This window comes from Candoia aspera, chromosome 1 (assembly GCF_035149785.1).
Source record: "Candoia aspera isolate rCanAsp1 chromosome 1, rCanAsp1.hap2, whole genome shotgun sequence".
Taxonomy (NCBI): Eukaryota; Metazoa; Chordata; class Lepidosauria; order Squamata; family Boidae; genus Candoia; species Candoia aspera.
In genome coordinates, this window is record NC_086153.1 from 241688578 (window position 1) to 241716086 (window position 27509).

Sequence of the window (27509 nt, forward strand, 5' to 3'; positions counted from 1 at the left end):
TCTGAGGGGGGGGGAGGGGGTAGAACAAGGCAACGGGGAAGACAGTCGCGGTGCTTTGGAAACGCGGCGGCAACGGAAGGCCGCTTATAGCTGGGACTCGCGGGCCCCCTAGAGGCGGAAAGTGGTACGACTTTCACCTGTTTGGTCTTTTTCTTGCGGATTGAGCGAAGTGCGGGTCGTTCGGCCTCCGGCTCCACTTCTAGGCTCTTGGGTGGTTGGTTCAAAAAGCCACCTGCCGCACCAGCCTTTCAGATTCTTATTATGACGAGAAAGAAATCCATCCCTGGCTCTTTCCATCTTTCAGTTAAAAGCAGCTCTTTCCAAGCGAGGATCTGTGAAATTTTCTTCAAAAAGCCAGTAGCTTGCAGGCAGCAATAGCTCTCCCAACCCTAACAAGCAAACGTTTAACCACACACCCAATTGTTTCAGTTTGGTCTGTCACAAAACATCAAGGATTGTATTGCACTTAATGCGTTATTATCAGCAATATATCAATAACCCATATTATGTTGTTACAGAAGATGCAGTGGAGGATGCTTCATATTAGAAACCAAGCTTCCGTCAGGCTGATCTTTTGATTTTTTTGGTATGGTAAGGCCAAGCCTATTCCCACTGCTGCCGGCCAGTCCCCTGAGTAATTAGCCAGTCCCTCTTAGCTGCTCTGATGAACCCAATTACTTTCTCTTGCAGTTCAGACTGACCCTTAGTCCTCCTGGGCTGACTCCAGGAAAACCTGCAACACTGCCTTCTCTGCCAGCACTGCAATTGCACCATATGGGTGCTGTTGGAGTTAGAACAATTCTGGGACAGGACAGGCTTTAAAATAACATAGGCAACTGATCCCCAAGCTCTTTGCTGCATACATGAGACCCTCCGGTTCCTTTGAACTGATCGTCCTTTAAATTTTGCTGGCCTGGTGGGATTTTAAATATAGAAAGCTAAGGTATATGGTGTTTTATTTTCCACTCTCTCCAAACATGTCCCTCCCATCTTAATCTAGGACAGCTCCTTCAGCTGCTCCTATACTTGGGCTGACCTTTTCCCACCCCTCTTTCTTCCCTCACTCTTTCCCTCCTTACTGTTGTGAGCCTGGTGGCCAATGAGCTTCTCTAGAAGATCAGATGTCACTATAACAGGAGGACTTAATTGCCTGCTGGAGTTGGCAGAGCCTGCAGCCTGATCCATTCAGCAGAAAGCTCCTTGCTTCTCTCAGCTCCCCCTCTCAGGTAAGAAAGAGATTCAAGTGAGACATGTGTTGGTTCAGTATAGGGAGAAGGAAACGCAGGTCCAAAGTTGTCTTACTCAGACTAGGATGGAATGCAAAGCTGGAGGGCAGAGGTTCATGGGCCTACAATGAAAGTAGGTCTCTAGATCCTAGCACACAGTGGATTTCTCCTTCTCCTTGCCTAATCTGAGAGGGTTTTCTTCAAGCTAATAACAATTAGCCACAGCAGCTGTCCAAAAAAAAAAAAAAAAGGAGATCCATCAAAACAGGAACCTATATGGCAAGTGGCCAAAAGTGATATGTATCACATACACAAAACACTCAAATTTTTCAAAAGTTGTAAGAATGTCAGCTGAAATACTGCCTAAATGGGGGTTTCCTCCGTGCTTGAATCCCCATGGTTGGGTTGGGTTGGGTGGAGAGAACTTTGTGGGTTGTTTAAATGTCAGTGGGAGGCCCATTGAATTGGAGCATCTCTCAGATGAATGCAGAGATGAAGTGCTTGAATGCTGTGGCTAATTTGTACATTAAAAAAAGCATATTTCAGAACAGTGTTAGATTATTTAAGCACCATTGGTAAAATAAAGAGTTACAGGGACATTATTTTTCAGCTGAGGTTATTTCAGTTGTGAGCTTGAAAATCAGCTTGTTGAGTCAGTGAGTTCAGGCAAGGGAAAAAGTTACATGTAGTAAGAATTAGTTATAATGTGTTGTAGCAACTGAGCTTTGTCTGACTTCCACTGAAAGTATTACACCATGGGGGTGATTGAACCCCAGCCAGATACTGTATATTTTAGTTAGACATTCAGTTCTGAGGATTGTCTGCCTGCCTGCCTGCCTGCCTGCCTGCCTGCCTGCCTGCCTGCCTGCCTGCCTGCCTGCCTATCTATCTATCTATCTATCTATCTATCTATCTATCTATCTATCTATCTATCTATCTATCTATCTATCTATCTATCTATCTCTACTTTGTCACTGCCCATCTCCTCCCCTCAGAGGGGCTCTTGGCGTCAGAGGGACTTACTATTCTCAGATCTTACGAGCAGTATTAAAAATTACTGACTTCCTTGCAAGTTACATGTTTTGTGCTGGATTGTATGAAAGTGAGGGATAAAAGAATAGTGTTATTCAATTCTTCTTCTGAATGGAAAGCAGGTCATGTGAGTCAGGCCTTTAAATTATTGCAAGATGTTAGTATTAAATGCATATATCTATCTTAGTTCTTCAGACAGGCTGGACCAATAAAGTCTGCAAGAGAGATTAATATTTAACTGTGTAATAGACTGAAATATGGTTGTCTTCTTGGAAAACAGCGGTAGAGATGAAATGGTCTGTGGTAGATAATAGACCTGAGAAGTAGGCAAGAATCAGTGTTAGATTTCTTCTTAACAGAATCTTCTCAATCGTATGTTTTCTGTCAATGAGTGAATCTCTCAGGGAAAATTCTGAATCGTCACAACTACTGCATCTGTTCTGAGTAATATTATACCCATTATTATATAATGGCATATTCTGTTATGCCTCCATCATACATGAAAATACTTTGATGCTTCTAAAAAAGGGAAGAGAGAAAGCTGACTATCAAATACTGGATTCTGCTCCTGATTGGATGTGGCTGAGACATGACCCAGGACTATGACCACTGTACCTTCTATGTCCTGAATGGCAGCTGTCCCATATGGCAAGCCATTGGTGTAGAGCAGTTCAGAGGGCAGATTGGATCGCTTTCTCCACATCCTAGCAGATCTTTTTTGATTGGGGAGCTATGAAGGAAATCACTGCACAAAGGTTGCCACCATGTGGCAGCTTCAGCATGTGCACCAGATCTTAGCCTGACTAGCTGGGCTTCTAGGTAAGGCTATTATTGGTCAATTACATTATTTTACACACATTTAAGTTAATGGAGGGCATGCACTGGCCCAGATTTTGTAGCCTTCTACTTGCATCCTTCGCCCATATTTTCGTATGACTTTTTGTCTGTTTCGTTTCAAAATATATATATATATAAATAAATCCCATTAAGGAGAATAATTGATATTCTAGAGGTGATGGATTCGTCCCTGGGGGAGCTGGGGGTGTCCATGATTTCTGGGTGATCATGTTTCACCTTGAACCACACTAGACCATCTCCCTTGTTTGTTCTCTAATAAAATATGACAGCATGAAAAACTCTAGTGCATCACCCAGAATGTTTTCCTCATTATGAAGTGCCAGAGTTCAAACTCGGTGTCGCCACCATATTTAGATTTGAGTCTGAGGATAAGCCAAACTTTTTCTTAGAATCATAGAGTTGTGGGGATAGAAGGGACCACAAGAACTATCTAGCTCAAATACCTGCAATGTGCAGGAGTGCCAATTAAATAATAGAATGAATTCTTCATTTTTAAATAAAGATTTATTAATTTTTCAAAATATAATTAAAACACAAAATACAGAATATAGAACAGATAGAATACAAGTCTAAAAAGAAACAAGAAAAACTAAAACAGTGCAAGAAGATAGACAAACATAAGACAAGTGACTTCCATCCTTCTCTAACACAGATATAAAAGCATATAAAAGTTAATCTCCTGCTATTAATTAAACATTTAGTAACATTATTTCTCTAAAATCAAACCATTTAATCATCAAAACCCAAAATCAGAACTTCATTTTTTCCCATTACAAGCAAATAGTCCAAAAGTGGCTTCCAAACAGAAGCAAATCCAGTTACAGTATTTTCTCTTATCAGTGCTGTCAGTTCAGCCATTTGGGCCAGTTCCATTAACTTAGTCATCCAGTCCTCCATTGAGGGAATTTGTGCATCCTTCCATCTTTGAGCGTATAAGAGTCTTGCTGCTGTTATCATATATAAGAACAGAGTCCCCTGTTGAATAGAATGCATTCTTCTTATTCTTGTGGTATATTCAGGTATTTTTCTAATACCATAATCTTATCATGAGCTTGTCCGTGTTTGGATTATTTCTGTAGGTAAGGCTTTTGTTTCCCAGATGAGAAAGGTTTGCCTGGGCTTCACAGGTATCCAAATCTCCAGTTATTTTAATCCAATACTATTGGCGATAAAGGGAAATCACTGGCTTGCTGATGCTTTGTAATAAAATAACCACATCAGCTTTTGGCATAGAGGCCTTTACAACAGGCTGTACCAAGGCATTTATTTGTGTAGGGAGCAGGTCCTCAACGCCACATAGAGTCCCTCAAAGAACACTTCTAGAACCTGAATAGAAATGTCACAAGCATAACCAGCAGAGGGTACAGCTGTGTGAAAAAGGATCAGAGGAAGGTTGCTTTCATCCTGAGACGCTCTTATTCTGGGTGAACTCTGTGATTTGGAGACAGTTTGCGCACAAGAGGTCTGGACAAATGAATGGGATTATGAATTAACCTCTTGGGCGTTCCTTCTTTCTTTTAAAAACTCCAGCTGCTGGTTTCTTGATCCAAATATAGAATGGCATTGTGGCCAAGAAGAATTTTTGAGAGAGAAGAATGCAGCAAAACATACCTTAGAGACATCAGATTGACTAAATATCCTGCCAGGAGAATGGTTTCATCTGCCAAATGGGTCCACAGACCAGGGTTTGTTTGCTTCTTCTTTTCCCTTGTGATATCCAGCTATGCCTATCAAGTCCGCTGTTTAGCACCAGCTTTCCTTTTCATTCTTCTTCCTATAATCTTCCTGCTTCACCTTGTATGGCCAAGGAGAGGGAATGATTGATGGGAGGGCAGCTATTTTCATCAATAGTCTCTGAGGTGAGGGAGTGAATTCAATCTATCAAGGGGAAGATGGGTACATTCTCAGCTGTTAAGAAGCTCCTGAAGAGATGGGGTCTGGGTGTTTTCAGCCAAGAATTGGAACAGATTTAAGCCAAAAGGCACATATAGTTCAGAGCGGGAAGCAGAAATTGGTTGGGGATTTATGTGACAGAATTATGATCCACCTTCTCTGCTGCAGATTGGCTCAGTATCAGAGATTTATTTATAACATTTGCACTTCATTTAGAGCCCATGTGATTTATCTGTGTTGGTTTTTCTTTTTTAAATAAATGGGTTGGTTTGCTAGTGTAAAGCCGTATGATACGCAATTGAATCAACAGTATATTCTTGACTCATAAGAGCTGACTTATAAAGGTCAATTAATGACAAAACATACATGTCTCAGGAGTGCAGTGGTTAGGTCCCCCCGCTTTTTTTTTTTTTTAACCTTGAAGCAGTTACTGTGGACTCTGATTTGATGAGAGCAGCAGAGCTGAAAGAGAAGGGTTGCTTTTTTAAAAAAAATACCTTTTCCTTAGTTTAGCAGGGGGGAAAACTGTACATAATACAAACTATCCTCTCTCCCTCCCCCTCTGTGGTTGTTTGTAGTGGTAGACAGGTGGATAGATAGGTAGATAGTTACAAAGAATTTTGAGGGCAGGCAAAACTTGGGGAAACTCAAATAAAAAGGGGAGAGATTATTATAAAGTTTTAAAAAAACAGCTGCTTTAAAGTTCATCTCTTAAGCAGGGACCAACCCCAGTGTTTTTCCACGTGTCATCAGTTATGGTCCCCATCTTTTATTGCTTTATGAAAGGCAGCAAATTGCTTGCATTCTTATCATTGAATGTATTTTGGATATTCCATACCAAATATGTAATTTTAGGACAAGGTAGAAATTGATTCATTTTAGTGAAGGCTTCCTTGGGCTTAAATTTCAATAGCTGAAATTGATTCCCCCAAAGGACGCTGTTGACCGGCTGAAGCAAAAAAAAATACTGGAAGTGCCATTTGCAGATAATTATATGATCACACTGGATCTGAAAACTACTTTGGGGCAACACTTGAAAGGGGTCCTTGAATATATCTGTTTCACTGGCACCTCTACTGAGCCACTGCAAACAATTGTTTGAGTTGCTTGTGCATTGGCTCAGCCTTGACATGAGGATATTTGGGGAGGATCCTAACCTTTCACAAAGACATTTTAAAAAACTTGTTTTGCTTTATCAAGCTAAAAGAATAAGTACAATAAAAAAAACCATAATGGTGCAAACAAGGAAAACTATCTAATCCATATTTTGATGTTATACAGATATCTGTATAAGCACAAGTGGAGCACAGAGCAGTTAAGGAAATTAAAAGAAATGATTCACAAATGTTCTGTATTCATGCAATCTCCATTTGTAAATATGGTTGCTATATAGGTGGAATATTTAAACAAAGAGCATAGACGTGACCTGGAACCAGTGTTCAGTGCCTGAACTCAGCTGAAATCTTTGCAGTTGTACTAAGAAGGAAATCAATACTTCTAAAGGTGTGTCTTTATCTGGAGTACATCTATTGCACTTTTAGCTAACCATAATTTCACTAGAGGGTAAGGGGAAAGGGCATCCTTGAAGTTCTAGTGTTTAGCAGATGATCCTAGTTTTCCTGATGTTTTTTCAGGATAATCTCTCAACCAAAATAATACACACCTTATGTGTCATCCTGCTCCAGATAAAGATTTTATGGTGGTTTGCTGTGGAGAAGAATTACTCTGGAGGGAAGAGAAAGTCTAGTACTTTGTTGGAGTCAGTAGAGTCCAGTATTATAAAAAGCTATATCTATGTGAGCTTGGGTTGAGGAGGATTGAGCTATCTATTTCCGGGTACTTCATGATCTTCATCCAATTCAGTCTCCCTCATGTTTAAACTTACTGTGTATAATAAGCTTAGAAATAAGGAAAACATTACAACATGACATTTGCATGTCATCTAGCCTTACCTGTCAAGTTATAAATGGCTAAAAGTAATAATAAGAGAAACTTTAAAAATATTAAACCTATCATCTTAAAAGCCACTTTAGTATGTACATAAGGCTTTCTTGAGACAGAAGCTGAAGGAAGCTTCTTTTGAGAAGCAACTAAATGAATAGCCATTTTCTACCGCAGCCATATATTCTTCTAGTGAAACATTGGCCTCATTGGAATCATATGAGTGCAGGCAGCCATATATTACATGTGTATATCTGAAATTGTGATTATCTGTATCATCTGAATAACCCCAGGCCATTTGGCTATAGCCTCTGATTTATTTGCTTTTGTGGCATGGTTCTGTGGTTCGAATTGTTGTACTTCCAAGACGTCATCACTGCTAAGTCCTATATGAAGACAAATTACAAAGTGTAATGGTGCTCACATCGTAAGTATTTCATTGACCATGAAAAAACCCATTGAATGTTGAAATATGATTTGAATGACTTGAAGATAAGACATTTGTTTTTAACTTTCACTTGGATGCACAGGATTTTATACTGTTAATTGTTTCAAAGTGAAACAGTCATGGAAACAAGTGAAGTCAAGGTAGATTGCCCTTCCTGTCGATCTCTCTCTCTCACACACACAAAATAGTGGCTTAATAACCATGATTAGCTCAATTAAATCAATTTTCTGGGTTCATGCAACACACTGAACAATTAACCAAGGGAGCTGGGTTTGCATAATAAATAATTCTAAAATGAAGTAAGCAAGCTTTGTGGGTCAGAAAAACAAAATCCTTTGCTGTCATCTAGTGGCTGATTGGATTTTGGCAGCTGTACAAACTCAGCGTGTTGAACAACAGGGAACAAGTTTATCTAGAAAAGAAGCCAGACTAGATTTGAATTGAAATATTTCTTAAGGATACTTTTTTGAAAATTCAGGTTGGCAACTCATTTCAGTTCTGATGATTTACAGTTTTAACACTAGAAACATTGGTTTGTGCTGGCTTTCAGTTAGCTTTTCATGTACCCTGAGAGATATTCTCATGTAACTAAATATGACTGACTGTGTGATAGTCAGCTATTTTTCCATCAGCATCAACAAAATGATGTCAAAGTGGCAGGCTGGCAGGCAGGCAGCCATGATGCTATAATGTTAAAGGTAAAGGTAAAGGTTTCCCTTGACGTAAAGTCCAGTCGGCTATAATGTTAGAGATTGGCAATTCACCTGCATTTAAATCAGAAGTTGCACTGTGAGAAGACTAAGTTCCTTTTAGGTGTATTTTGTCAGAGCAAATATGTTCATGAAGTTCAATTGGCCAACTTTACCATTAGGCAGACTGCCTCTTCAGCAGCTAATTTGGGCAGGAAATTCTTCATTACTGAAGTTGTTACTGTATTTCCCCCCAAAGCCTTTGGGGTTTTCTTCCTGAGATACCATATTAACTTTATAGGCTCAAGTTTGTGTGAACTTGGACTTGAAGGCAAGGTGAGGAGGCATCTGACCTCTGACAGGAAAGTGTCTTGAGCTGGACCTACTCTTTTGTAGGCCAGTTCCTGCTTTACAGTATGATACTGTGGTCATCTCTGACCACAGTATGTATGAACAGGGTACTTTTCATCGAGAAAATAAAGTTCTCTGGAGATTCTCTTGACTTCCTCTCATCTAGGCCCTATGGCAGTGCTGTAGTTGTGTGTGGCTTCAGCAGTTTACATGCATAATGTATAATTCCATTTTATGACTTAAATGCAGGGACTGTATAATTTCATTTAAGAAAGTGGTAATATGACCTAGGAATATCAACAGTGGCTGAATCAGTGGGCTTCAGCATGTATTTATTTTTAAACTAATATTTATTATGCATTTGAACGCTGGTTTTAGGCTGAAGCCTTAGTGCATTAAAGTTGGTTAATGTCCATCTGCTTAATCTCCTATCCCAGGCTAGAACTTCTTGATTAATTTAGCAAGATTCTGCTGGGTACCTTTCCTTCCTGCCCTTGCTGTTACGTGAAGCAAGAGATGCAGTGAGCCAACTTTCCCCAAATCACCTTGAACAACAGCTACCAAGTAGATGCAAAGGGAGAAGCAGCACCTAATTGTGGAGTGTGTTTATTAAACAAAGGAAAAGTCATACAAGTTAGTGATCATGTAACAGAAGATTTTGTATACCTGGGTGCTTGTGTCTGTAAACTTGTCCCAGAACCTTACAAATCCATGTGAGCATTTTTAGAGCATGGTGATAAGTTGAGACATTTTGGATGGGGTCACTTACAACTCTTAAAAAGGAGATTATGCCCTTGTTCTCATAGTTCTTTATAGCAGCTTTCCTCTCAGGAACTCCCAATTGCAGGCCTGCACATCTGGAAGAGTCCTTACAGACTTTATTACTTTTCTTTGTATTATATTGCTGTTTAGTGAGTGAAAGGTGAAAGGTCCCCTGTGCAAGCACTGAGTCATGTCTGACCCTTTGGGGGGACGCTGCTTTCGTGATGTTTTCTTGGCAGACTATAGCAGGGTGGTTTGCCATTGCCTTCCCCAGTTGTCACCTTCCCCAGCAAGCTGGGTACTCATTTTACTGATCTCAGAAGGATGGAAGGCTGAATCGACCTGAGCCAGCTACCTGAGGATCCAGCTCCCGCTGGGATTGAGCTCGGGTCATGGGGAGAGTTTTGGTTGCAATACTGCCGCCTACCACTCTGCGCCACATGAGGCTGTGTATTGCTGTTTAGAGGTCTCTTCATTTTAGAAGACCTCTGAGATCAAAGCTGGTCCATTCATGAGAGAGATTGAAGTCCCCATACTAGAGAGTGATTTGAGGATGCCAACATTTTTCTCCCCAAATATGCCAACCACACTGGCTTAAGCCTCCAGCAGTGACCATAGGAATATTATTAAGTTGCTGTATGCAGTGTGATTCTAAGCCAGTACCATGTTGTCCATTAGAGTAATTTTATATATTGATTGCCTGAAGAGAAGACATAGGAGTCTAGTACAAACCACTAGGACCGCCCTGCTCCAAAAAGAGAAAACATGTGTTTTGATGTTGTGATGCACATTTCATTATTTGCTCCCAGTTTGCACACAAACAATCTGGACACCCATGGGATATGGTAATCTTGAAGTGATTCATGTTGCTGACTTAGCATCTGGAAGGTTGAGGAGTACAAGCCTGCAATGAATCTTTTAAGTGTTAGCCCAGAGGTGATCAGCCTAGGGTTCCAAGGCCACACATGACTTCTAAAAGCCTTAAATGTGACCCAGGAGGCCCTAAAATTATAATTTTAATATGATAGAGTGGTGAAAGTTTTAAAGCATTAAATATTGTAAGAATATTTCTTTCAATATTAATACAGTTTAAATGTAAATGAAATGACATCAGTGTTAGATTTCAGCTTGACCTCACCCTCATTTAAAGGGTGGTCAGGAAAAGTTGTACACCTCTGCATACTCCAACAATATCAGATGGGTTGACACCAATCATTGGCCAATTTCTAATACTGAGCCAAAATTAGTAGCAATCACCCCATTCTTTCAGCTGCTAGCTTCCAGGTTCTGTAGACTTACATAAGTATGTTTGTGTGGCTATATGGATTAATGGTATGTGGATTGGCTCTTATTCATTAATTCAAATTGATTTTAATCAATTTATAAATTTGAAGCACCCAATTCAATTTGGAAAATAAATTTGATTCAGAGATTTGATCAAAGTGGTTTCAGATCTCCAAATAAAATATGTTCATACATCTTCCTTGGTATGAATCCAGCGAGAACCAGGAAGTTTTTTAAAAAAATGGGAAGAAAGCTTTAGTGGTTCTGTTCTGTTTTTGTTTTTTAATTTTCTGTATGGAATGGCCCTGCTCTGTCCCCTTAAACTAAAATAATGTTGTCTTCCTTGACTGTATGTTTGGAACACCTAGAACCTCAAAGCATAGCACAAAAAGCCAAGTAAGCACACATCCTTCTTGGTGTTTACAGTACATTGCACCATTAAGTTTTGTCACTTGGAGCTGTGTGTCATCCCTTATATGGCAGGACTATTGCCTCCAGGAATACTTGACCTTCTAAAATAGAAATCTTGTAAGCTGCAGATGTTCTTTGGGGCATTCATCCATCTGCTGTTCCTTCAAGAGTCCTCTCATGTATCAGCTGAGTAATTAAGTTAAGACCAGGCTTGGGTTTCCTTGGGAGCAGCTCTGTGTTTGCTAATTAAAGCTTCATCCATCAGGGATTTCAGTGGGTGTCAGACAAAATCTTCCTATAGAACTTATCAGTGACCTCCTTGAGGTTTTTGAACTCTTCAAAAATTATTCTGCAAACACGTTACTTATGTCTCCCAAGAAATTAATCTTTTGTGGTTTCCATCCTCATCTGAGATGCAAAGGTTTGCTTTGCACGGAGTATGCAAGAATTCCTGTTCTCTGAGGTAAAGGGACAAGCATTTAGTTACCTGAGCAAAGAGAGGGCATCTCTGCTGTCTTTGTGGATCAAAGCCATGTTCTGTAAATATCAGTGTTATGTTATGTTGTGTTATGTTATCAGTGAAAATAAAAATCCCTCGTGATTTTCATACCCTGTGGTATGAAAGCTGGATGTTGTAAATGTAAGGACTAGCTGGATAATATTACCCAAACAGCCTTGTGATTTCTGGCATTTTTTCATCTTAAGTACAGATGCAGCTGATCTTGTCATACTTGTCTTGGTATGAATACAAGCCTGGTAACCATAACAACTATTCTGTGTATGGGAAAACTGAGGGCGGGTCTATGCATGTATATGTACATACTATATGCATTCTTTGTCTGTGTGACCTAGTTGGTAAAATATTGTGTTTGGGCCTGGGAGAAAATGTCAAATCAGTCCCACGAACCCACAGTTTCAGTTCTCAAGAAGATAAATAAGGAAAAAAACCATGATGCTATATTGTACTGTGTATTAAAGACCGCCTATATGATCATGGGTGCTCCTATAAAATTGCCTTGTTGCATTCACACAATGCTATGGGGTTCATACACCACATCATTTGCAACCCTTCCATAACTTGTTTTTCCCTTTTACTTAATAGGGGGAAAAGTCATGAAAGAAGTAATGGAATAGCTCCACAATAGCTTTTTGTTCAGTAGTACTAGGAATAATCTATCAGGATACTTATTAATAACAAATGTAATTTGTGGTTTATTAAATAATACTTTATAACACTAATATAGAAACACTAGAAGTTATTTGCTTGTTGCTAGGGTTGGCATGAGAGTTATGAAGGTCTAAAGTATCCACCTTTAGTCTGGCATTCTAGAGATATGTTTACCTGGAACTCTCCTAATTCCCAAACAAGTCAGTCATTGGATCTACTTCCTGGGAATTAGTGGAGTTGTAATCAAGCACATCTGGGTGGTACCAGATTGCAGAAGGCTGGTCTCATGGAATGTTACACTTCATCAAACATGATTTAAGAGGATATTTATGCATAGTGCATGTTTAGGCCTGGATTTTTTCCATCAGGCCTAATAATATTGGCCTGAGTTTGAGTCCAATTGAGTGAACTTGATGGGCAGAGTTTTTGGTATTTCATCTCGACCAGGAGTTATAAAATATAGAGGAGTAAGGAATTAGGATCCTGCTTCATGTGTGACGAGATTAGCTTCATGCTTTCTAGAATAGTTTAAAGTTTATGAACTGTATTATTTTTAACAGGTCCTTTCAATTAATTAAATTGCCATCTTTGTACAAATAAATTATTGTGTGTATGCACTGAGACTGATTCTGGCTTTTATTTGTTTTTTCATCTAGAAACCTTCTGCCAAAATGTCTGACACCGAAGAAGTGTAAGTAGAAACAGACGTGCATGTTAATTCATTTTTAAGGGTCATTGTTGCATTTTTTTGGTAGAGTCAAAGCACTGGTCTTCATATGTGCAAGGATCTAAATTCTGTTCCCAAGACAATGTGTTAAAATAATCAAGTAGGTTAATATGGCAGGGTTGCTTGATCCAAATGTCCAAAAGAAAGAATATAGCAGCACTTTGCCTTCTGTCAAATGCAATTTTATTAAGCTATAAAATAATTAACTGTGCTATTTATCGCTTGCATGAGTCTGTGCAGAATGTAACTTCTTAGCAATGTGTACTGTAATTAAGGAGGAGAAAATGTGGAGATTATATAATTTTGTATAATATTTTAATTTTATATAAATTATATACATATCTGGAAAGAAAGCAGGTGGAAAGCTAATTTTAACTGATCAGATGCAAAGTGAGGATGTATCCCTGTGCTCTTAGTAAGTGTCTTGCTAACACAGTCTTCCAACATGGACTTTATCAGATGGACTACACAGAAATCAAATTCACTATATTATTTGTACAAGAAGGTGGAAAAGCTTAGTTATAACAGCAAAGGCATGGCAAGAGGCAGACTGTGGAATAGATTGCAAACTGCTCATGTGCAAGTTCTGAGTCAAACTAAAGTAGAAGAAGAAAGCCAACCAATTTCCATGATGTGATCTTGAGCCACTGTTTTAAGGAGAACATCAGGAATTGCTTTGAATCCCATTGATAGAGAAACAAAGAAATTGTGGAATAAAATCAAAGAAGTTGTGAAGGATGAATGTGAAAAAAAAGTGCCAAAGACTAAGAAAGCAAACTGAATGTCAGAAGAAATGGTGGAAATTGCCAAGAAGAAAAGAGAAGACAAAGACAACAAAGACGAAGTTCTCTGGAACTTAATAAAGAATTTCAGAAGAGAAAAGAAGCAGTCTTACAATGTCATCTATAAAGACATTGATGATGGAAACAAAGACAGAAAAGTTTTCCAAAACAACTCTGAACTCAGAAGGAGGTTTCAACCGCAAATCAGTATGCTAAAAATGCCAGAGGACAAATAGTAACTAATTCAAAGAAATGAAATGATAGAAGTATACTGAAATTTTGTACAGTACAGACGTCAATTTCCAAGATACCTTGAAAGACATTTCCTACTTACAAGAACCTCTAAATGAAGTTAGATCAGCACTGGTCATTACTAAGCTGGAAGGCTACAGGAATTGATGGAATATCTACAGAAATGTGGCAAAGAGAAGAAGAATCTGCCAAGGTTCTAACCAAACTGTTCCAGCAAATCTGACTCAGTGGCCATCAGATTGGAAAAGGTCACATGGCCAGGTTCAAATTATCATATTTTGGACACTCTTGAGAAGTCTATAATGCTGAGAAATGTGGAAGAAAAGAGAAGAAGAGGAGGACCAGCAGTGAAGTGGACCAAAGGATCACATGGGTTCAAATCATCCTGGAGAAAATCTCTTTATGTGGTCACCTAGAGTTAACACTGATTTAATGGCACATAACATCAGAAACAGGACATTAGGGAGGTGCATAATGATATATAGTGATCAGGAAAGGAGCACCTGTTTTTTTACACAGTAATTGCAAAAGTTCTTCACATTTGTTTTCAGTTATTTTTCTTCATTCGTAGCATTTCTAAGGACTTCAACTACAGGTCCTGCTGATAAAATGGAATCTGCTGAAGTTCCCTTCATGTAGCTAAAAAGAGCAAGGAACAAGGATTATACTCTGTAATTTTGAAAACACTATTGATGCCGCTCAGGAAATCAGATTGACTTATAATGAGAGAAGAAAACAATTTTGTAGAGTCTAACCTTGCTAGCTGAGATATGACAGAATTGTTATCTAAGTCTAGAGGATCACGAATTAATTGACATCAGAGGAATAATCAAGGTGAATGTAGAACAAGCTCACAAAATTGGAAAGAAACTTGAAACATCTTAACAAAATGAGCTCAGAATACTGATTCAAGCATGAGAACAACCTTTCTCAAGATGACAAATCCTGGGAGCTGAGTTGAATAATAATTCAGATAGTTGGAAATATGGATTGGCTTTTCCAAACTTGGGATATTCCAGATGTGTTGGGAATGTGTTGGGAATACAACACTGAACCCTCCCAGCCACTATGTCAAAGTTGCAGTCATAACACATCTAAAAGGTGCATATTTGGGGATGCCCAGATTATCTATATAAAAAGCAAATAATAACTAAAATGTAAAAAAACTATAGTTTCCCAGGATTAGGTTTCATGGAAGTGTGACTTTCTGATCTAGACAGGCAAATTTAGTCTGATTTCTTTTCTTTTTCTGTCTTTTTGCTTTCTTACAGGGAACAAGTAGAGGGTGAGTAAGCTTTAATTACTTATATGTAAATGCTGTAAAATACCTCATTGTTCCAATTTAATTTCATGGTCTACTCAGTTTTAAAGTTACCAAACATGAATGGTTCTTTCAGACAGTAAGATGTTAAAGTGATACAGTACTATTTTTAGTTTTTAGCTGAGTTGTCATGATTTATATTGTGGGGATCATTTTTAATTATGTAGATCTCCGATGCTCCCTAATTCCACCTATCATCCCACTGAGTTTGAGATCACTGAGAAGTATACAACCATTCAATATGAGTAAGGGTCTTCAGGGAGCAGTCAAGGCCTGTCCCTCCTCTCCCTCTTGTGCCTTGTTCCACAGTAGTCCTTGCTGGCTCTTATCTAAGATAAGCCTCATAAAGCTGCCCAGTTCCTATCCAACTGTCTCTAAAAGTAAATCTTCCTTGGTTGTGCGATGCTGTGGGGAAACAGTGGAAATTGGCCTCTGCCCCTCTCCCTGTCTTGAAAAGCATCACGCATGGTGTGTGTGTGCTCCAAAAGAAATTTTCAAATGTCTTGCGCTCCAAGGTCCCTTAATCTTGAAGCCAGGGGGCGGGGTGGCGGTGTTGGGGTGTGTGTGTGTGCTTTAGATCTATTTCTGATTCTGTGTTCAGCAGATACAGCACATAATTGTGGTCAGCCTGCAGTCTTGTAACCACGTTTTCAGAGATGCACAAACCTCTGGCTTGTATTGAATTTGCCGCAAAACCAATATCCTGTTTTGTATGTTTGGATTCCCCATCTTACTTATCAGGGTTTCTAGGCCATGGGCATCTTCTCCAATTCCATCTTCTCCATGGCTTCTTTTTGTTGTTATAGAGCTGCTGCTGCCAACTCTTGGTGACCCATTATAGAGTGAAGGAGCCTTTTAAAAAGTGTCTGTGGAATAGCAGGTTGGGAATGATTACTGGGCACTTCTCAGTTCTGTGTCTCTCTCTTCCCTCAGCAAGGTTGATGAACTAAATACATTAATTATTTCCATTACACATTTTATGTTCATTTCTTGCATTTGTGTGTGTTGTAGCTGGAAACAGGCTTGGTTGCATTGCAGCCAAAAGTGTGGGACTTCATTAGCTTTGGACGTCGGTTCGTATGAACGTAGCTTTTCCTCTTTTCTTCTCTTTGAGTTAAAAGAAGATGACATTCATTTTTTAGAAGTCTTTTGCTCAAGTTGATGCTATTTATGGCATCTCAAAACCATAAAACTCTTTTGCTGGAACATATCTGAGGATACATGTAGAATGAACTTTTGTACTGAGGCAGGATCTGAAAACACTTAAACATTCCTGACAAATTGGCTCATGTAACACAGGAATTCCCCATTCTGGTATAGTCTCCAGAAGCACTGGACTCCAGTTCCCATAATCCCTAGCCAGTACAGCATGGTACATAAGGGCAGCGGATTGGAAAAAGCTATAATGGGATACTGTATTTCTAAAAGTGTCATCCTGGGCAGATTTATCTGGGTGGTTGCTGAGCCCCTGTTGTTTTTTTCTTGAGGTGGTTTTGGGTAGCCTCTGTGTTCATTCCTTCTGATGCTCAGGATGTTTCATGATTTTTCTTTCTGTCTTTACTTACTTTTATTTTATAAAATAAGCTGCCCAAAGTTATCTGGAGATACAAACAAACAACAAACAAATAAAACAAATCCCCAAGGATTTCAACTGGATGGGTTATTTTCAGGGTAACATGATCAAGATTTCAGATTGGGAGTCAATCAGTGATTGCATGCAATGGAAGCTGGTATATTTAAGTGGTCCTTAAAAGAAGGTCACCCTGAATATATATAATACAGCTTAGCTGGATGACTTCTTCCTGACTTCATTTGTCACCAATGAACATATATGGTACATTAAAGCTAACTTGCAATTTAAAGCATACCCTGTGTGAATAAAAGGAACACATATCTATATATGTTTTTACTTTAAATGTATTTTCTCATACTGTTTTGCTCCCAGTGAGTTTCCATGACCAGAAATAACTTTCCAGAAGAAAAATGTGTGTGTAAAGGCAGGTTCAGAGGGGAAAAAATCAGTACCCCTTCCTCACACTTTTAAATCATCTTACTTCCCTGACTTTGTCATGACAGTCTTCTGACATGTGAATTGTGCTCATGTATTGTCTTATTGTCCCTTAACCGGCTTCTAGTCAAGAACTGGTATGAGTTCTCAAGAATGACTTTGATGGCATTGCATGAGATGGCCATCTCATAAAGATGCCTTTTTTCCTCTTCTTCATTGAAAGCACACTCACCAGAATCTCCCTAAAGAAATCTGAGATGCAGTTTGTCCCAGCTTGAATATTTAAGAGGAACAGATTTACATGGTGAGCCTGTTCATGAAATATCAGCCTGGAATCCTAGTTTTTAAGCAGTCACCATGTTGATTCTATTACATCAAAACAAAAATATATTGTTACCCTTATTCATTCCATGCCCAGAAGTGAGCAGGAAATAATAATAAGTGTATGTTGAGAGTCCCTGGTTAAGATGATGATGATGATGCAATATTTATTATAATATTTATAAGAACTCCAGATTCTTGTATCACTAGAATGGTTTCAGTGGTCATATCCCCAGAAAATCTTCCACTGATATTAACAGTTTCTGAGCACATGTTAATTAAGCAAAAACATTTTATGGAGGAAACTGTATTATTATTCTCCTAGTTGCTAAAACTTCATATATAGACACACGTACACACACACTAGAATGTAGTTCAGATATAAGCGTAATCAATTAACTGACATTCATTTTCAGATTGAAAACTATATCTTTTCAGAATTTACAGGTTTGAGGTTTTTATAGGCAAAGCTTAATCTATGGATTTAGTTAAAACTAGAATTTCCTTGTATCAGAGTAATGCTGAGCAGGCAACAAGGAGATCCACTTGGTGGGGCTTCAATTGTGTGGTTGCAGCCACTATCTTGACTTTTTTGACCCATCCTGCAGATGCCCCTGTCAGCCAGTGAATTTCTTCTTTCAACCAATATATTTTTATTTTATGGAAATATAAGCCCATCATTTTAATGGGATTATTACATCTTGCAATCTTAGATCTGAATTTAAAGTCTCTTGTGCAAACTCTGTTCAATCTCTCATTCTTACGTGGACCAAACATCTTATTTTTATTATTATTACATTTAATTGCCTCCTGAACTTGAATTTTTTGATGATTATGGGAAATGTTGGCTTTTTTCTTCTGTTCTTTAATAAGAATGGTTGACTTTATCCTCAGCAAGTTTTTATCTTCCATGTCAGTCTTTGTGCTGCAGTGCTAACCAATGTTTTTGATCCTGCTGCTTTTCTTCTTTCCATTTTTGTTTTTCTCTCAATGCAGAGGAATATGAAGAAGAAGGTAACCGAAACTTCCCCTGGAATGAACCTTTTCTTTCTCTGATGATCCATTGGTCATCAGCTCTCTCACTGCCTGTCATCCATCCATCTCTTTGCTACTGCCTGCGAAAGATGATCTAAAATCCTGGAAAAATTGGAAACCCAATTACTGTGAATTGGCCTTTGCTTTTAATTATAAAGGCTTAAGATCAGAGTGTGACATGCCGTTAGTAATTTTGACCAAGTAGTTATTGGATTGCTCTTTTGTGCACCCAACTAAATTTATTTTATAGCCATTGTAATTGCCAAGTTAAATGTCCATGTTGATAAAATAAATTGGAAAATGACTATCATCTTGAGTTGATTCATGAATTGATACATTTCTGTGTAGCAATTCTTTGGAAGAAGGAGTCTCAGAGGGTGACCATTGCTGAGTTTATTATTTTCCAGAATTTGGCCCATGAGGCATTCTATGAGGCATTCCAGAATTTGGCCCATGAAGCATCTTAAATGAGCTTAGAGGATAGGATCACTATATCCCTTATGATACTGTTACTTGGGCATAGAAGTGCTGATGGGTTTTCCTAATATAATGTCTTCAGGTTAATTTAGTTTGCTGTATACTAAGTAGAAAATTCCTCATATAACGTGAAGACAGTTGAAAGTAGGGACTACTTGTAATGCCTTGGAATTTGTTGCTAAAATACTGTTCTCTGTTTATAAAACAAGGAGAATAAAGTTTTTTTTCTACATATATATAGAAAATATTGAATGAAGAGATCAAATTATCAGGGGTTTCTTTATGGCATGTAGCTGCCACCTTCTCCTTCCGTCTGAAAAGAAGGAGCTGGTCCTTTGGTTAGAGCTGTTCCTCGGGCACTGTGAACTTCAGTATTGTCCATGTACTATAAGGCACAGAAATTAGTTACTTTACAGGGTTGAAATGTTTAGTCTATGTGAGAAAAACAGGGGTGTTTTCAACAGTGCATTATTGTTACCCTTGTGGTGCTATTGCTGATCAGTCAATACAGAGAATAAAGCTGGAGTAGAAGTGGAGATTCCGTGTCGGATAGAATGCAGAGAAGGTATAGTCACTCTTGGAGCTAAATGAGACCTCTGTGGGAGAACTAGACACACCTAACTCAACCTTAGCAACTTTAAGATGTCTGGACTTCTATGCTGGCTGGGAATTCTGGGCTGGTCCAGACATCTTAAGATTCTAAGTTGAGAAACACTGCCCTAGATCAATGAATTTCCTTATAGCTTTTAAGCCAACAGATTCACTGAAAAGCAGTCCAGAAAAATCCAGTACTTGCTAAGGCTGTTGGGAGTGAAGGCACCTTCTGAACTCCATCTTCAGTACTTCGTTGCAGTTACAAAGAGATAATCAAGGATGCTAACCTGATACAGGCAACTTCTCCCACTGAAGTGTTTTCCTTTCTTCCTAATTCTCTTTTTTCTTTTTTGTTGGATGGAAATCATTAATTTAAATGTGTTCTCTTGGCTAGATGGGTCTATAATCTGCATGCCTTTTTCCCTGTAGGGTATTTCCTTTATATCTTTTGGTTGCTGGTTTTACATCTTTGCCTAACCTGTATCTGTCTTCTTCTAAGGTGGTCATTTCCAGTTTATATATTCTCTAGTCTCACATTTCTCTAGTTTTAGCTCACAACTGTTAAGGCTCTATTAAATAGATTAATGTTTTTATCTTTGCCTCTTGTTCCCATTATGCCTCCCATCAGAAGAACCACAGGAAGAAGGTATGTCATAGCTTTTGGATTTCTTTCTCTTCTTTTCAGTAGAGTGTGCTTGTTTGCCCAAAGGAATCCTGAGGTGATAGAAGAAAAGGCACATGAGAAAAGGGACAGGGAAAAGTACACATGACAATCAGAGATCATTCCTGTTGTGGCTTTCAATCTCTAAATGTTCTCTTATCTCTATTGCTCTGCAAGAAGATAGGAGTTGGTGGGGGGGGAGGCATACAGATTCCAGGGGCAATATATTGCAAAGACATGGGGTACTTGTAAAAGCTTGTTTCCTGGACTATCCCCCTTTAATCTGTTGAGGTGGAAGAACCCAGAGCATTTCTTTGAACATTTTCCCCCCAAAAGTTGATACACTGAGAACTCACTCAAGATCGTCCACTTTCTGAATGACTTTCTGTTAGGAATTCAGCATTTGAGAGACGCTATATTAGTGAATAAACTAAAAAATTGGATTATGGGAATTTTTTTTTGAGCTTTGATTATGAATATGCATTTTTTTTACCTCACCTTTTCTTCCTGTCCAAGTAAAGCAGCCAAACATTCAACATTTCAGTTCACCATCTGTATGTGATTTGTTGTATCTGTTCTACAGTAACCTAATGATTCTAAATTCTTTCCCTTTAACCTCATGCTCCTCACACAGTTTGAGGCATTTGAATTTCATGCTTCTTGTTTTCTACTCTCTGGCAAAAAAGTGGGATATTAATCAAATAAACAAATAAATAATATTGTTCTCTTCTGTTGTTTCCCTCTTTATTTTTAACAATGCTTCCCACCTGAAGAAGCTCAAGAAGAAGGTATGTGTTGAAGTCTCTCAGTTCTGAACATTTAAATGGAGATGACAGGAAAGTATTATAGAAGAAGGAAGGGTGTCGTTACTGTAGTATCCTTGCTAATTGAATGAAAAGGAAGCAGAAGTAGCTGCAACTTTCATAAGGCAGTTTCCCCCTATTTATTGTTCTCTGGATCTGCTGGACTACAATTCTGACACTCCCAAACTCTATGACCAGCAGGCTTGTTGGCTAGTGAGGATGGGAGAGGTAGTTAGTCACACGCAGTGACTGATTTTATAATGATTTCAACTAAAAAAATGTGTGGAATAAAAGAAATGACATTCTGTATTAACTGGTTAGATAAATATGGTTTGGACTTTCCTTCCTTTGAACAAGCAGTTCTTACCATTGATTTATAGTGCTGCTAATTACAGTATAATACAATGTTTCTCAACGTTGGCAACTTTAAGATGTGTGAACTTCAGCTCCCAGAATTCCCCAGCCAGCATGGGCATGGCTGACTGGGGAATTCTGGGAGTTGAAGTCCACACATCTTAAAATTGCCATGGTTAAGAAACACTGATATAAAGTTCAAGTCATTTTTTGAGAAATGTATGAAGGAAAATGCTAGTGTTAAACTGGAGTTTTAAATTCCCCCTTTTCCTTTCTTGCATGACAGCTTTCATTTATGTAATCATGGTTGAAAATTACGTTGCCAGAATTAGCTTTTAAGATGTATCAGGTATAGAATTTGCTGCTTCCTGGAAGTCCTACATGAATTTCAGGCAAAATGCAGTTCAAACATTGAGCTTGTGAACTGATATAGTTGGCCAAGTTATCCTGGGATGAGCACTCTTGCTTCCAGCAGCTTGATATGTTCCTGAAGGGTATACCAAACATGCAAGCAGGTTCAACATTATGCTAAGGCATAATATGGTTTGGCTGGTTTTGGCTTAGTGCATTATGTGAATTCAGCCATTGTGGTTTGTAATCATGAAGAGTGACTCTGCAGGTTATGCTAACCTACCTAGTTAGTTTAGCAAACAGTGGTTAAACAAACTATGGCTTTGCATGAGATTTGAAACTGTCACAGATATGAGATTTGAAGAATGTGGTAAATGGACCCCTGCTGTACCTTTTCCAATTCATCTTCCTATCAAATTTGCCCTGCATTTTTCGTGTGGCTGAAGCTTCTGCCCTTTTAAAGCTATCAGTTTACCTAAATGTGTATGCCTTTTAGTTCAGCTTCAAAGCTATAGATCTGTGAAGTCTGCTGTTTGCAATGGTTAATTCAAGTTTTAGTAGAAGGGGGAGTTATTCTCTATGTGCACTCCTGCTTCTTCTTGGATTGCCTGTAAATTGGCTTCATTTTGATGTACCTTCTGGCCATCCCACAGAGATCATCATAGGGGCATCTAGAGCATTGGTCACTAACTTCAAAATGGCAGTGGGGACTGGACAATTAAAGCCCCACCCTTTTTATCATGCCTCACACACACAAAAAAAGTCATGAGATTTTGATCACCTAGTCATGCCTGCCATTTTGAAGCCAGTGGTGGCCACTGTGGATGCCCCTGATCTTCAGGCACGTAGAGGATGGGCTGTGTTGCAGATGAGGAATATTTGTATCAATATTTCTGCTAGGAACAGCACTGGCATTGTGATGGCCCATGCAATTGCACAAGAGGTTTGGAATTCTAAGAACTTCATTATTCTCACCTTCTTCCTTTGTTGGGATGATTCAAGAAGTGATCCCTTGAAGCTGGCCTGCAGCAAGAAGTAGAAATTAATAATTGGTCCCTAGCATTTTCAAACAATGAAACCAATTCCAGAAAGGTAATTGTGTTAGTGTGATAGAGCAAATGTAACAAAATTCTCATCATTTCATGTGATTAAACTTCTGGAAGCTTAAGGGAAGAAGGGATAAATACAGTAGCACCTGCTCCTGGTTCTGGCTGGGCATTGCACATGCAATCAAAACCATAGAAATTGTTCCTAGAAGATGCCCATCTCTTTCCTTCAGAGTTCCTGTGTGTCAGTAGTGTAAGCTTAAATTGATACTGCTATGATCCTCTGTGTTCTCTGACAGCAAATATATACTGTATGTGTATGTGTGTGAAAGGGAATGGCATAAATTGAGCACTTGGCAGATATAGACTATAGAGCTAGATGAATTCACCCAGTACCTGAAAAATATATCTGTCCTTCAAAGCTATCAGCATGTACTGGCTTTCAAATCTTCTACAAGATTTGATCTTTATGTTTTCTAGGCTGCATTTGCATACTCTGCATTCCAGTAAAGCATTTGGCCTTTGCTAATATGCATACCATAATTCCATTTTTAAAAATTTAACTGCATTATCTTTCCTATAATAAGCTATTGTCTTTCTCAGCACTTGAATTACTTTAAGGCTGTTGCATTTCTTTTTCTTTTCTAATATTCTTGTTTTCTATTGTCTCAATTTTGTTTCATCCATGATACTTCCCACCTGGTGAAGTTCATGAACCAGGTATGTGATTTGACTTCTGGATTCTTCTCTTTCCATCTCATATTGGTGTGTGCAGAAATGTGAAGGTGATGGAAGAGAACAGGAGAGCAACACATTACCTTAACAACTTCTTTCTTCCCTGACTTTCTCTGTTGATTTATAAATTGTGCCATTACCATGCACAAGGACATAAAGCCTTGTAATTGGCATATAAAACAAAAGTTTATATAACGACTTGGGGATATAAAATGATTGATGATGGGTTAGGGTTGGAAAAGTGGAATATTTTTGGCCAAGGGTCACATCCTTCACAGAAACTTTTCAGAAGCTTCATCTAGAGATGACTTACCTTGTGTGAATTGCATAGTTTAATGTAATGGTGTTAGACTTAGATTTTGGAAGTCTAGGTTCAACTCCCTCACTCAACACAAAACTCACTGGATGACCTTGGGCCAGCCTCTGTCTTTTACCCCAAACCATCTAACAGGGTTGTGTTGTGTTAAAATGAGGAAAGGCTCCCATTTATGCCACTTGGAGTGCCCAAAGAAAAGATGAGATAAAAAGGCAATAAGTAAACTCATAGCAAGAATTTAAAAATTGTGAATGGTTGTTTTATGTAAATATTGGAAGATGATGTGAATTATGGCAACTAAGGCTGTAATTCTAGACATTTTATCTCAGAATAAATCAAACTGAATTTGAGATGACTTATTTCAGAGTAAATATAAAATACATTGTTAATTGACTATTACATAAGTCATTTGCATGGTTCTCTACCCTCTGCCCTTTTCACATGTGCATGCCCTGCCTTTTTTCATTCACATTTGCCTCCCCTTTAACTTTCCACACATTATTAGTTTGCTTTCTGTTTTTTAAATGTACTTATCAATTAAGAATTTCAACCTTGGCTTGCAAAAGTTTAAGGTTATTGTAACAACCCTGCATTTCTTATTTGTCTTGTCCTCCTTTTCCCCTATTGACACCTGTGCTTCACCTGAACCAGGTATGTGGCATGACTTTTGAATTCCTCCAGTTGTTTTAAATAGAAGTGTGTACAGGAATTCAAAGGTGGAGCAAGGAAATGGAAAATAACTCTTGCTTGGTCTTAATGATATTCCCATAACATCCTTGATTTGAAAATAATGCTGTTTAACATATATTACATATAAGGAGATAGGTTATAAAATAGGGAGCTGTCTGGAACATCAAGGGAGAAAAAGGCACAGAATTGGGAAAAACATTGCAGAATCAGTGAGGGGCTGATCTCTCTTCACACAACACCAACCTGCCCCAACTCAGTGCCTTTCAGGTGTGTTGGGCCTGCCAGTTCCAGAATTCCTAATTAGCCAAGCCAAGAGGTGCCAGTATGGGCTGCTCTGCATACTTTTAGCAAAAATAGGGTTTCTCATAATTTATGCTGATCATAGAGAGTGGAATTGACATGGCAGCCCTAATCCTGCTCTCCCTTTGACATGAATGAGATGAGATGAGCCGAGATGGAGAGATTTTCATACATCAAATAATGTATGTGGTTATATTGCATAAAAAGTTTATATATTCCCAAAGGACTATTCCTTGTGAAAGTTTTATTGCAAAAACAGTGTCTATGTTTTAGAACTTGGTTCTAGCCTTATGTGGTCCTGCAGAGATAAATTTTTGAGGTTTTTTTCTTCTGCAGTTGGAGCAGGATTCTTTTATTGGTCATAAAGTAACATTTACAGAAGTATCTTTATTCCATTTATTAGGAAAAATAAATGAAATATTTGCTAAATAACCATAGCAATGGCTTGCTTTCTCATATTCTTGCATGCCTTGATGCTAAAAAGCCAAAATCAAAATCATAGGTAGCCTAAGATTTCCTGTACAGGTCTGTAAACAACTTTTTTAAAAAAAATTCAGAGTATGACATTCTAAGCAACACATTATCCTGGGGAATTTTTGCATGTAAAATGAACATGTCTTACCATATACATAGTCTAGGATGGGTTGGGGATAAGATAGTTGCTGAACCCCTGTCAATTATTTGGGGGGGGGGTTGTTTTTGTTCCATGTGGGGAACATTTGTGTTGTGTTATTCTGGACATTCTTGTTCTCTTTTTTATTGTTTATGACTTTTAATATGTAAGCTGCCCAGAGTTATTTGGAGTTGGGCAGCTTCTAAATCTAATAAATAATTGAATAAAACTACACCATCTAATCAGAGAAAAACAAACAAAAAGAGGAATGCTTGCTTCTGATAATCTTGGTTTTTTGGAGGTAGTTCTCTGTGAGTGCTTTGATACTGTACTCTAGCAGAATGAAAGGATACCTGCATTTCTGTGGCATCCTGTTGTTTCACTCCCCAGATGTCAGCATGACAATCCAAAATAATCATTTGCAGAACATGACTGTGAATTCCTCTTTGTTTATACAAGGCTGACAAATGATTCATGAGCAAAACAGCATTAATTCTATGACTTGGCAAATTCACCTTTATTGACTCCCTGTTTGGCTGCATTTACATGGTCTTTTAAGTCCTGTTAACTTTTTTCACCTGTGGCTACTGATTTGACCTACTACTTTCTTTTCTCTTCCTCTTTTCAAACTCTCATAGAAGAGTTCAAAGACCCTTGGATTAACATGTCACTCTTGTTTTTGTTCTCTTGTGGTTTGTTACATCTTGATCCATGATACTTCTCACCTGATGAAGTTCATGAGCCAGGTATGTGACACAACTTCTAAATCCTCCTATTCTCTGATATGTACATAGACTATATATATATTTGTGTGAATGGGATACTGAAAGAGAAGAAACAAGATCAACAAGTACTATTAACCTACTATCACAAACAAGAATGTTTTTGCCTTAATGCTCTATACTCATAGCTGCATTAACCTGCCATTATAATTTTTCAAATTCTCACAGCTTCCCTAAGTGCCTGTGGACCTTTTATTTTTTTTCCTCCATGCTACCCCTTACTCACCCATTCTACCCATTAGGCATAAATGTGTTTGTATTCTTACACTTTTTCCTTCTTTGCTTCACATCACCTCTTCTTTCCGCCATGATAGAAGTCTATGAAGAAGGTATGTGCTCTCCATTCAGTGAACCTTATTTTCTCTTCTCCTTATTTTCAGTCTTTTCTCTATAGTGGCACCAGCAGTGTTCAACAATATTTCCTATGACATGTGATGAGAATAAGTTGGGTGATAGTAGAATACTGAATTTTTCTTAGCAGATTGTTCTTGGATGTTCTGGATGCACACACTTGGTCGAACTAGATTACCTTGTAGGGTTGAGAACCTTTAAAGTGCCTTGAACTCTTTAGAGACAAAACAGAATTGAAATACATTTAAATAAAATTTAAGTGTCATAATATGAAAAAGAGCCTCATTACCATGATGGAAGGGATTTTTGAGAGGATTTGTTTTTGGAAAGGACAGGACTAACTCTCTCTGATGATGTAGCTTTGAAAAACTGTCTTCCCACACTGCAAAACTACTGTTAAGCCTGCTTGCAGTGTGTGATGGTGGTCTTATCCTCACATCTAACCAAACATGCCCCCAAACTGCCCTGCTAACTATTTTTAGAGTACATGTCCCCCTGACTTAGTCTTCATCTTATCCCCAACTCATTATAGAGACCACTTACATTCATCTTTCGGTGTTCTGGAATTAAGAAAGTGGTTTTCTTATTCTCCCAATACATATCTTGCCATACAGACATTCTACAGGGTTTCTGATGAGGTTGGTTGATCAGGGTCTGGGATTTGAGCATGTCCCATTGGTCATTTTCAGCTATTGTAGGCGCTTCTCCTTCCTTCTGGTTGTTGAGTACCACTTTGGCTTAGACTGCAGGAGAAACTAAGCACCTGCTTCTACAGAGGCATCTGCCCACCCATATAATGCCTGACTAGTGCTTTGTAAAGTGTCATTCAGGCATTACATGGGCTCCAAATAGACACAGGTTTAGTATTCTTATGGAAGACTTATTTTAAAAAATATTTAGCAGTCTTTTGAAACAGCAATAGACCTG

At 38.5% G+C, this 27509-nt stretch overlaps 1 long non-coding RNA gene across 4 annotated transcripts; it reads left to right on the forward strand.

The window, feature by feature from the left end:
• The first annotated feature begins 1039 nt into the window (after positions 1–1039).
• LOC134487501 (uncharacterized) lies at positions 1040–26560 on the forward strand. 4 transcript variants are annotated; one of them, XR_010066861.1, is made up of 6 exons: positions 1040–1226; positions 12720–12770; positions 18473–18488; positions 20209–20226; positions 21015–21029; positions 23504–23516. It is a non-coding gene; the product is annotated as an uncharacterized LOC134487501 (long non-coding RNA). The 4 variants fall into 4 exon arrangements; XR_010066863.1 differs by lacking the exons at positions 21015–21029; positions 23504–23516 and adding an exon at positions 26546–26560 and having other exon boundaries at positions 1045–1226; XR_010066862.1 differs by lacking the exon at positions 21015–21029 and having other exon boundaries at positions 1046–1226.
• The last annotated feature ends 949 nt before the right edge of the window (positions 26561–27509 follow it).